General features: G+C 42.4%; 1 long non-coding RNA gene across 1 annotated transcript; it reads right to left on the bottom strand.

The window, feature by feature from the left end:
- Positions 1 to 360: 360 nt before the first annotated feature.
- On the bottom strand, positions 361 to 5,747 carry LOC308520394. The gene is made up of 3 exons (XR_013996083.1): positions 5,684 to 5,747; positions 3,519 to 3,551; positions 361 to 414 (listed from the first exon to the last, which is right to left on the bottom strand). It is a non-coding gene; the product is annotated as an uncharacterized lncRNA (long non-coding RNA).
- Positions 5,748 to 8,269: the final 2,522 nt, after the last annotated feature.

The following is an 8,269-nucleotide window of genomic DNA, read 5'->3' as shown; positions in this document are numbered from 1 at the left end:
CAAGTGCTTTTTCAGGTATAAGATCATCTTCTTTAAAAAAAAGTTCTATAGTTTTTAGACCATCGGATGGGGTTTTATTTTGCTACATTAAGGGAACCATGGGGTCTTGCAGGCCTCTCTAGCATCTCCCGTGCTTTACAAAGACATTTATGACTCTGAGAGTGAAGGTGCTGTGTGTCACTCTCCACCAACAGACGGAGACACTGAAACTTAAAGAGGTGAAGTGAGGTCCCCGAGAAACAGGTGATGGACTGGCTTCCGGTCTCTTGCTCCAACCTTGCTCCACTCTTCTCTCTCATACACAGCCATCGAGAACTTCATCTCCAGGCCAACACTGCCAATCGGGACCCGCAGTGTACAAAGCATTTGTGTGAGAATGGGATGTCCGCCATCCTGGGGACAGAACACAGGGGCCTGAACAGAAATGGAGGAGAAGGAATGACTGAGACGGTGGAGGGCAGAAATGGCATCAACGACGGGTCTCACGGCGATGGCCAGAAACAGGAAGTCATGAGTGGAAAATTCATTATCACTGACCAATCCAGGTCAAGATCATAGAAACCTAATGGCAGGACCTGCTACCCACTTACCCTATTTAAAGACTGAATTTTGACACTATGCTTATATTTAGAGATTTTCCTCAATTTCCTCCTCTGCATATGGGGCAACTAGGCCTATCTCAGATAGTTTTGCTAAGACTAACTGACTTCATGTTTGTAAAAGTATTGAACACGACCCCCCCCCCCGGACCCCCCCCCCCCTCCCAGTACATAGAGGGGGCCTAGGAAGTGCTAATTCCTTCTATCCCAAATTTGGCTATCTTCCTTATAAAGTGCTTTAATTGTTGTAAGCACTTTCATATGTATCGCACACAATTTAATGAGGCGGCTAAGGTATGTGTGATCTTCCCTCCCACATACATGAGAAAACTCCGTCTCCGAGAGGTTAGGTAATTCGCTCAGAGTCACACGGTAAATTGGTGCAGAACTGGAAGCTTAGCTCCTGGTCCTGTGACCCATAGTCCTGAGATCATTCCAGAAACTTCTGTTTATTGCCACAATTGCCTCCACCTAAATGGAAGCACTTGGCTTGTAGTCCACCCCAAACCAATTCCACCTCCCAGGACTGTAGCCCCAGCACTGCACTGTAGCCCCAGCTTCAATTTGTCCCATTCCTCGGAGACCCCCTTCTACCTTCATCTAGGGCTGCATGCTCAGGGAACAATCTACATGGCATATAAGTCCAAACAAATTGGGAGGGAATGTTCTTTGAAATGAAAAAGGTTGAATTAGATACCACTGCACACATTGTGTTGTTAAGTATTTACAGCATGATAAAATCATCCCAAATGTCACTAATCCCTGGGGGACTTATTAATAATTAAGCATTTTTAGTTCAGTTAGGAATGCAAATTCCATTTAACAAGAGCATGTACACTAAACATGTCCATTATATTGCAGCTTGCGACCAAATATGTTAGAGATCTCAGCTGGATTTCTCCAGGACAGATGACAAGAGTTAATGCAGGTATCAGTTTTCCCTAAAGGCGGCACAGGAGCCAGAAGTAGCCTCCTGGATTGGTTTATAGGGCTTGTGTTTATTAGGAGTGTTTATTAGAATGACTAATAATGAAAGGAGACTTGGCAAGGGCTGGGACAGAGCTGGGGGAAGCCCAAAGGAAATGAGATGGTCTCGCAGAATACAGGGCAGACCAGAGACCCAGTGTCTGCGGTGGAGTGAATCATTTGTCCCCACGCTGATTTTTAGGCTTTTTAAGGGCTGGAGTAAGCAAAGACGGCCTCCTTTCTATGTGTTCCACTCAACGGGAAGGTCATTTACATTTTTATTTAGCTTAATCAGAGGAAAAAGATATATGGTCCTGGTTTTACAGACACACACACACACACACACTCCTTTAAAAAGCAGTTTTCATTATTGCTTTGTTTTGTTTATCAAGGTAGCTGGTTATCTTTTTTCTTTACTTCCTGGGCAAAGTCAGAATATTGAATATCTTGAAAGGAAGAAAGGGAAGCGAGCAAACAGATTGTCAATCTCCTTTGTCTCTTTCGGAGATTACTGTTTTTCCGTAGGCCCACCGAAGAAGGTCCTTTTTGAAGATGATCAAGGGAGAAAAAGAGAGTGTGTGTGCATGTGCTGTGAGATCTGAGGAAATGAGTTGACCCAGCCGTTAGTCCTGAGGTTCTCCTAATGAGCTCTGCAATGTCTGATCTTTTGGGCATGTTGTTTCACCTCTCTCTCTAGGCCCCTTTTCCTATCAGTAGTTTTCATGATCTAGAAATCCCTTCTAGCCTTAATGCATCAGAAATCTAGGCTTGAAGCAGAGACAAGGCTTCTTCTCAGCGGTCCCTGAAGAATTTTTGCAACCTTTATGCAAAAAATGACTGGATACGGTCTTCCACTTCTTTGTTTCCTGAGCTGAAACTCCATGCAAATCATGCCACTTCTTTCCTCCCTCACTTAAAGCACCTGCCAACCTAATAAAAGGGCCATAAATTGAGTTGTAAGGACCCCAACAAAGAAGAGAGAGCCTCAGCTGACCAGGGAGGTCAATGGGACAGACTCACTGGGAAGTAGACACCACAGGGAAGCTTGTTCACCAACGAGGTGCCAGAGGACCCAGAAATGGCAAACATAAGGGTAGACTTGCCCTTGCTTATGGCTCTTCAGTCTCATCCTGATGTTATTAGGGTTCAAAGTCCAGCTAGTACTGCCTCCAGGAGGCCTCTGGTCTGAAAAAGGTATGTGTATGTCTATAGGAATTACTCCCCGAGTGTTTCCTTTAAAACACTCTCTCTTTGTGTTATTAGATACAGGGCCCAGGCAAGTGGACTGCTGGGTAGACGTTCCCACCCTACTCTCAGGAAAGAATCGACAAGGCGAGAGAGGAATGTGAGAAGAAATGGGGGAGAGAGCAGGGAGGGCATGCTGAGCTATTTATCATGCAGCAGCCTTGGGAGAAGCAGAGGAAGAGGGGTTGAGTTTCAAAACAATTTGTGGACTTAGAGACTATAAAACTGGTGGAGGAAAGAAGATTTAAAGTCAAATAGATTAATAAACTCAATTATCCTGGATGATTTTCTTCAGCCCCTGGTTTTTCTATTCTGAAAGTCTGTTGGTTTTTCCTGCAAATAATCAGCTTGCCCCAAATGAGAACAGTGTATTATATTTCACCATTCATAGAAGCCGGGGGGTGAGGTTTCTCATTTTGCCTTCACAAACTCACACACCATCACCACCTCCCTGATAGTTTGAGGAATTACTTTGCTCTGTCTCTTTTAAAATGTCTAGAAAACTCTTTGGGTACTGTCAAGGCTAATCAATCAGAATGATACTTATGAGCAAATGGGATCCCCTCACTTCATAAGTTGCTTTTCATAGGGACTAAGGGAGTCATAACCAAAAGGAAATGACCACACCCTTCAGAAGATTAAAAAAGATGTGAGTGAGTGAGTGAGTGAGTGTGTGTGTGTGTGTGTGTGTGTTGGGGGGATTGTTACCTGGTTTTGCTGTTGTAATTCATAACACTGTTCCTGTAAAAAAAAAAAAAAAAAAGCATCATTGAAATTTCAGGGGCTCTAAACACAACCACAGATTTTCCAAGCTGGTCTGAGTAGAGTCCAACCAATTTTTTGCACAGGAGATTAAACTGTGGCCCAGAGAAGTTAGCCAGATTAAATGTGGGTCATCCAGCTGGTTAGCCACAGACCCCGAGGAGGAACATGGCCTCCAGGCTCCTTGTCCTGTGCTCTTCCTACCCAGAGTGGATTCTAGGAGATCTGATTTGCAGAGTTTCCTTTCCACTTTGCTCTCAGTAAGAGACAATAAATCATAGCATGAGTTTGTGTATCCAAAGCCCTTACCAGCCAAACATTCCCCAGCACTCTCCACTCTCACCCACGCGGCTGAAGGCCACTGCAGAGGGATATGGCAGGAACACTCTGCTCCCAAGGACACATGTCCTTTTTCATCAAAATCCTTTTTCTTTGCCCCAAGGTTAATTGCTCTTTGGCCTCAATTTCTTTTTTTTATCTCTGTCTATTCACTGGTATTAGTTTGTATACACACTTATATACCCCACATTTAAATTGGGAGACACTAAACACAACTAAATGTAACCTGCAGTACCTTAAAAATTAATCAAGTTTGTGTACTATTTCTTATCTTTTCCCCTTAGTGATCATGTGATGGGTGGGACCTTTGAAGTCATCTCAGTTTCAAACCTCTCCTTCCCAGGGATGCTGGCCCTTGGGTTTGTTCTTTAATGAAAGTGTTAATCTTATCCAAGGAAGCAGTGAAGTGACTTGCCCAAGAACAGCAGGCAGTCAAACTGGTTGGAATTCTGTAACTGGACTAAGATAATCGGCTAAAATCATAAACAGCAGTCTTTTACCAATGCACAGAAAAGAACTTAATAAATAAAACATTCTCAATGTAAGGTAAAAAAAAAAAAAAAAAAAAAAGAACAGTAGGCAGATATGGGAATGGAATGGTTCCCATAGACTCAGTACTGACTTTTTCTTTCTATTATGCCACCATACCAACCTGCCAAAATCGGGTTTCACATCTTCTCTTTGCTCTTGTCCAACCCCGGTTAGAGATACTAATAACCAACAGTTACACATGACATGAGCGTAGACAGGATATGGAAGGGGCAGGATGAGGCCTGAACAACCCAGCATGCACTGTTCAATACATTAGCCACAAGTCATATGTGAATATGTCAATTAAAATTAAATGAAATGACAAGTTTAGTTCTTCAGTTGCACCAGACACCCTTCAAGTGCTCAGTAGCCCCAGTGGCTACCATATTGGGCAGCACAGACACGGATCACTTCTCTCATCACAAAAACTTCTACCAGAGAGCCCTGCCAGACTCTAGGCAATCAGAGCAAATAATAACTAGCACTGATTGAGGTCCAACAGCATACCAGGCCCAATTGTTGATGTTTCATGACTATTATTTCATTAATTTTTATAAAACCCAAGTAGTATTATTATTTGTATGTGACAGAAGAAGAAACTGATATTAAAAATTCTTAATAATTTGTTGTTCCTATTTAGTAGTAAATAGCAGAAATATGAACATGGACCTATTAATGGCAGACTACAATATGATCTCTAGTTTCCTGTGGGGAGCCATACAGACTAATAATTCTAGAGCTAGCATTTATTGAACAATTAGAAAGACACTGTTCTAACAGGCAACATAAATAAATCATTAGTAGGTATGATCATTATTCCCATTTAATGGGTGAAGAAATGAACTTACAGAGGTTAAGAAACAATCCTGAGGTCACCCAGCTAGTAAGTGACGGAGTCAGGATTTGAACTCAGGCAACCTGACTCTAGAACCTGGTGCCGAACTATTACACCATACTGCACAACTGGCTGCTGCTTCTATGTTGTATAAAAGGCAAGGACTACCCTATGGCTCACAATTCTAATCCCTGTTCACAGGGCTGGTTGCTCTTTCCAGATGGGCTCTCTCATGGAGTTGGCTGTCAGATGCCTGTGCTCATTTCTCCCTGCTGCTGACCAGCAAGGTCTCTTGCTCTCTCTGCCAAGCTGCCATAGCTACAAGTCATCACGAAAGTCGTGCTCCACCAAATCTTGAAAGGAATCCTTTGGCCTACTCCTTAAGAGTCGTCCTGCTTCAACCCACCACAGGGGCAGCTTAAGAGCATCCTGTTGACATTCCTTCTTGACATTTGGTAGGCCCGGTGGTCATCCCTTCAGTCCTGGTGGGCTGGCTGTGTTCCAGGCATACTGATGGATCTGTCCTTATCCTTTAATGAGAAGCAGGTCTATTAGGCAATCCCATGAACTGGCTCAAGAAGTTGGGTGTGACATTTATGCACTGATCTATAGATTTTAATTTAGCCTGGTCTAGAACCAGGTGCCACATGGGCACCATACTCCACCTGACAGTCTCACCAAGATATTCTGGGGGTTTTTTTGGCTTTATTTTCCTACTGCTTTGATATTTTTAGAGCATTACTGCTAGCTGAGAAGCAAAAGTCAATGGAGGCTTTTTTTTCTTGTATCTCAGAGGTAAAATCCTATTGGATTGGCTGCCAATAGGATTTTCATTGCACAGGTTAGCATTTCATTTTGGTCAACTTTTTTGACTTTTCATACCCTTAGCAATATTATAACTATGCAAGATGGTCCAAAATCCTTTGGAGGCTGTCTTAAGTAGGGTGGCTTAGCAGTCATAAATGGCTTTAAGAAGAATGGCCTGTGGGTTATGTAGCTTGGAAGTACCTCCCAAAGACCTTGAAACTTAGATGTCCTGATGTACTTGAGAACAAATAAACACTCAAACCAGTCTCAACTATTAGTGGAATGGACTGGCTACGGGGGATTCTTTCAAATAACTGGCAAAATCTTTGTGGAATCCCACTGAGCTTCTTTATTAGTCAGGTCAATACTATAGGTTGTGTGTAAATCAACTCATATTATCAAAGACTTTTGTAAAATTGGTGGATACAGTGCACTTCCTCTACGTGATGTACCACAAATACCACAGGAAGTCACTCCCACTTCATCACCCTGGCCCAAGCACACGGCTGTCTTTCAAGAGTCTAACTGACCTTGCTGTGCAGTCACTGGTTTGCCAGGAGGATACTGACATGAATTTTACTATAGTTGCAAAGTGTGGGAAGTTTGTGAGAGCTGTCTTATTCTCAGTTCATTCTTCCCGAAAATAACGATGAACTTGAAAGCCGGCTGTATGTCCTTGGCTCTCCACCTAATAAAGAATGGCAAACACGGTTATCTTAGTAGCTTCTTCCACTTCAACTTGAAAATTTTCTCAGGTGCAGACCCGTGACTACAATTCATGATTCCAGCTCCACCTTCCTGGTTGGAACAAATTCATATTAACCTAAACTGTCACAGATACTTCAAGAGGTAGTACATTTCCTCTCATGAAAAGAATCAAGCAAAGGGGAATGGCTGTTCAGAGGGATTGTTGTGAAGGGGATGAAGAACTGGTCAGGTGGCCAGACCAAATTACCCAATAAAAACCCTGAGAGGCTATGATTTAGCACGTTCTCTAGTCTGCAACATTTTGCATCCGTAATGTTCTACTCTTCTTTAAACACATTACACTCCCCCAGCCCCCCAGCGTCTTTGCCTACACTGATTTTGTGTGTGTTTTCCCTGGAATGTCAGCACATTCCAGGCTAAAGTTGACTTGACTTTCTTTTTTTTTGTAATTGCTCAGTTGTTGATTTAAATGCTTTCTTCCTAGAGAGGCCATTGCGCCATTGCTAATCCCTCTACCTATGTAGGCACACTGTGTTATACTTTATCTCTGAATCCATTCAATTTTCTTCCAGAATGTATGCAATTGTGGGTATATCTACACATGTTTGTGGGGGATCGGTTGTCTATAGAGACTGTAATGAGTGATCCATGTCTGTTTTATTCACTGATGCATTTCTGTGCTTAGCACATACTAGGCATCTAAATAATTGTTGAAAGTCTGACTGAATCAGTGAATATTGATGTCAGAGTAAAGTCATTTATAGAATTTATGCTGCAGAATTTTTGAATAGGAAAAATTCACATGTTTAGAGATACTCAACTCCATCATTTATCAATGGAATATAAATACCCTCAGTTTCTTCTTTTCCTTACTCTTACAAGGTTGGTGGCTGAGCTATGTAAATTTATAAGCACTGGATAGCTATCTTTAATTAGGCTACACATCAGAAATCTTAGCAATAGAATAAAAAAAGTTTTTGTTATGCTTGTTTTTAAAAAATATCCAGGGCTTGGCTAGGTACTGATAGTTTATTAGTTCCTTTCTAGATCCTTTGGAATAAACTGGTCATCCTTCGGATTCCACATATCTCCAGTTTCTCTGACTAGAGTGGGTGGATCCTTGAGATCTTCCTCTGGTCTCCTGGCTGAACAATGACCTTGGGTCTGACTCATGGCTACCACAGTGAACTCTCCAGCTGGGTGCCGGTCACATTGAATATGATAGGACCACAGTAGAAGGCACCAATGACCAGCTGCATCAGAAACAAAAGGGAGACACAAGGTCCTAAAAATAGAAATCACATAAAAAAATAGATGATGAGTTGATAAGGTCAGGAGACCTCTGTCCAGGAACACTCTGGCACTATAAAGGGAGACAGGACTGCGCCACATTCTTCTGTGGAACCTGAGTCGGTTTTCCTTCAAGAGTTCTTCCCGAAGGAGGTTTTGTGGGTTGTACTAACTCTGCTTTCCATTT

Source organism: Myotis nattereri (assembly GCF_964212035.1).
Source record: "Myotis nattereri genome assembly, chromosome: 5".
Taxonomy (NCBI): Eukaryota; Metazoa; Chordata; class Mammalia; order Chiroptera; family Vespertilionidae; genus Myotis; species Myotis nattereri.
This window is presented reverse-complemented; position numbering and strand designations above follow the sequence as displayed.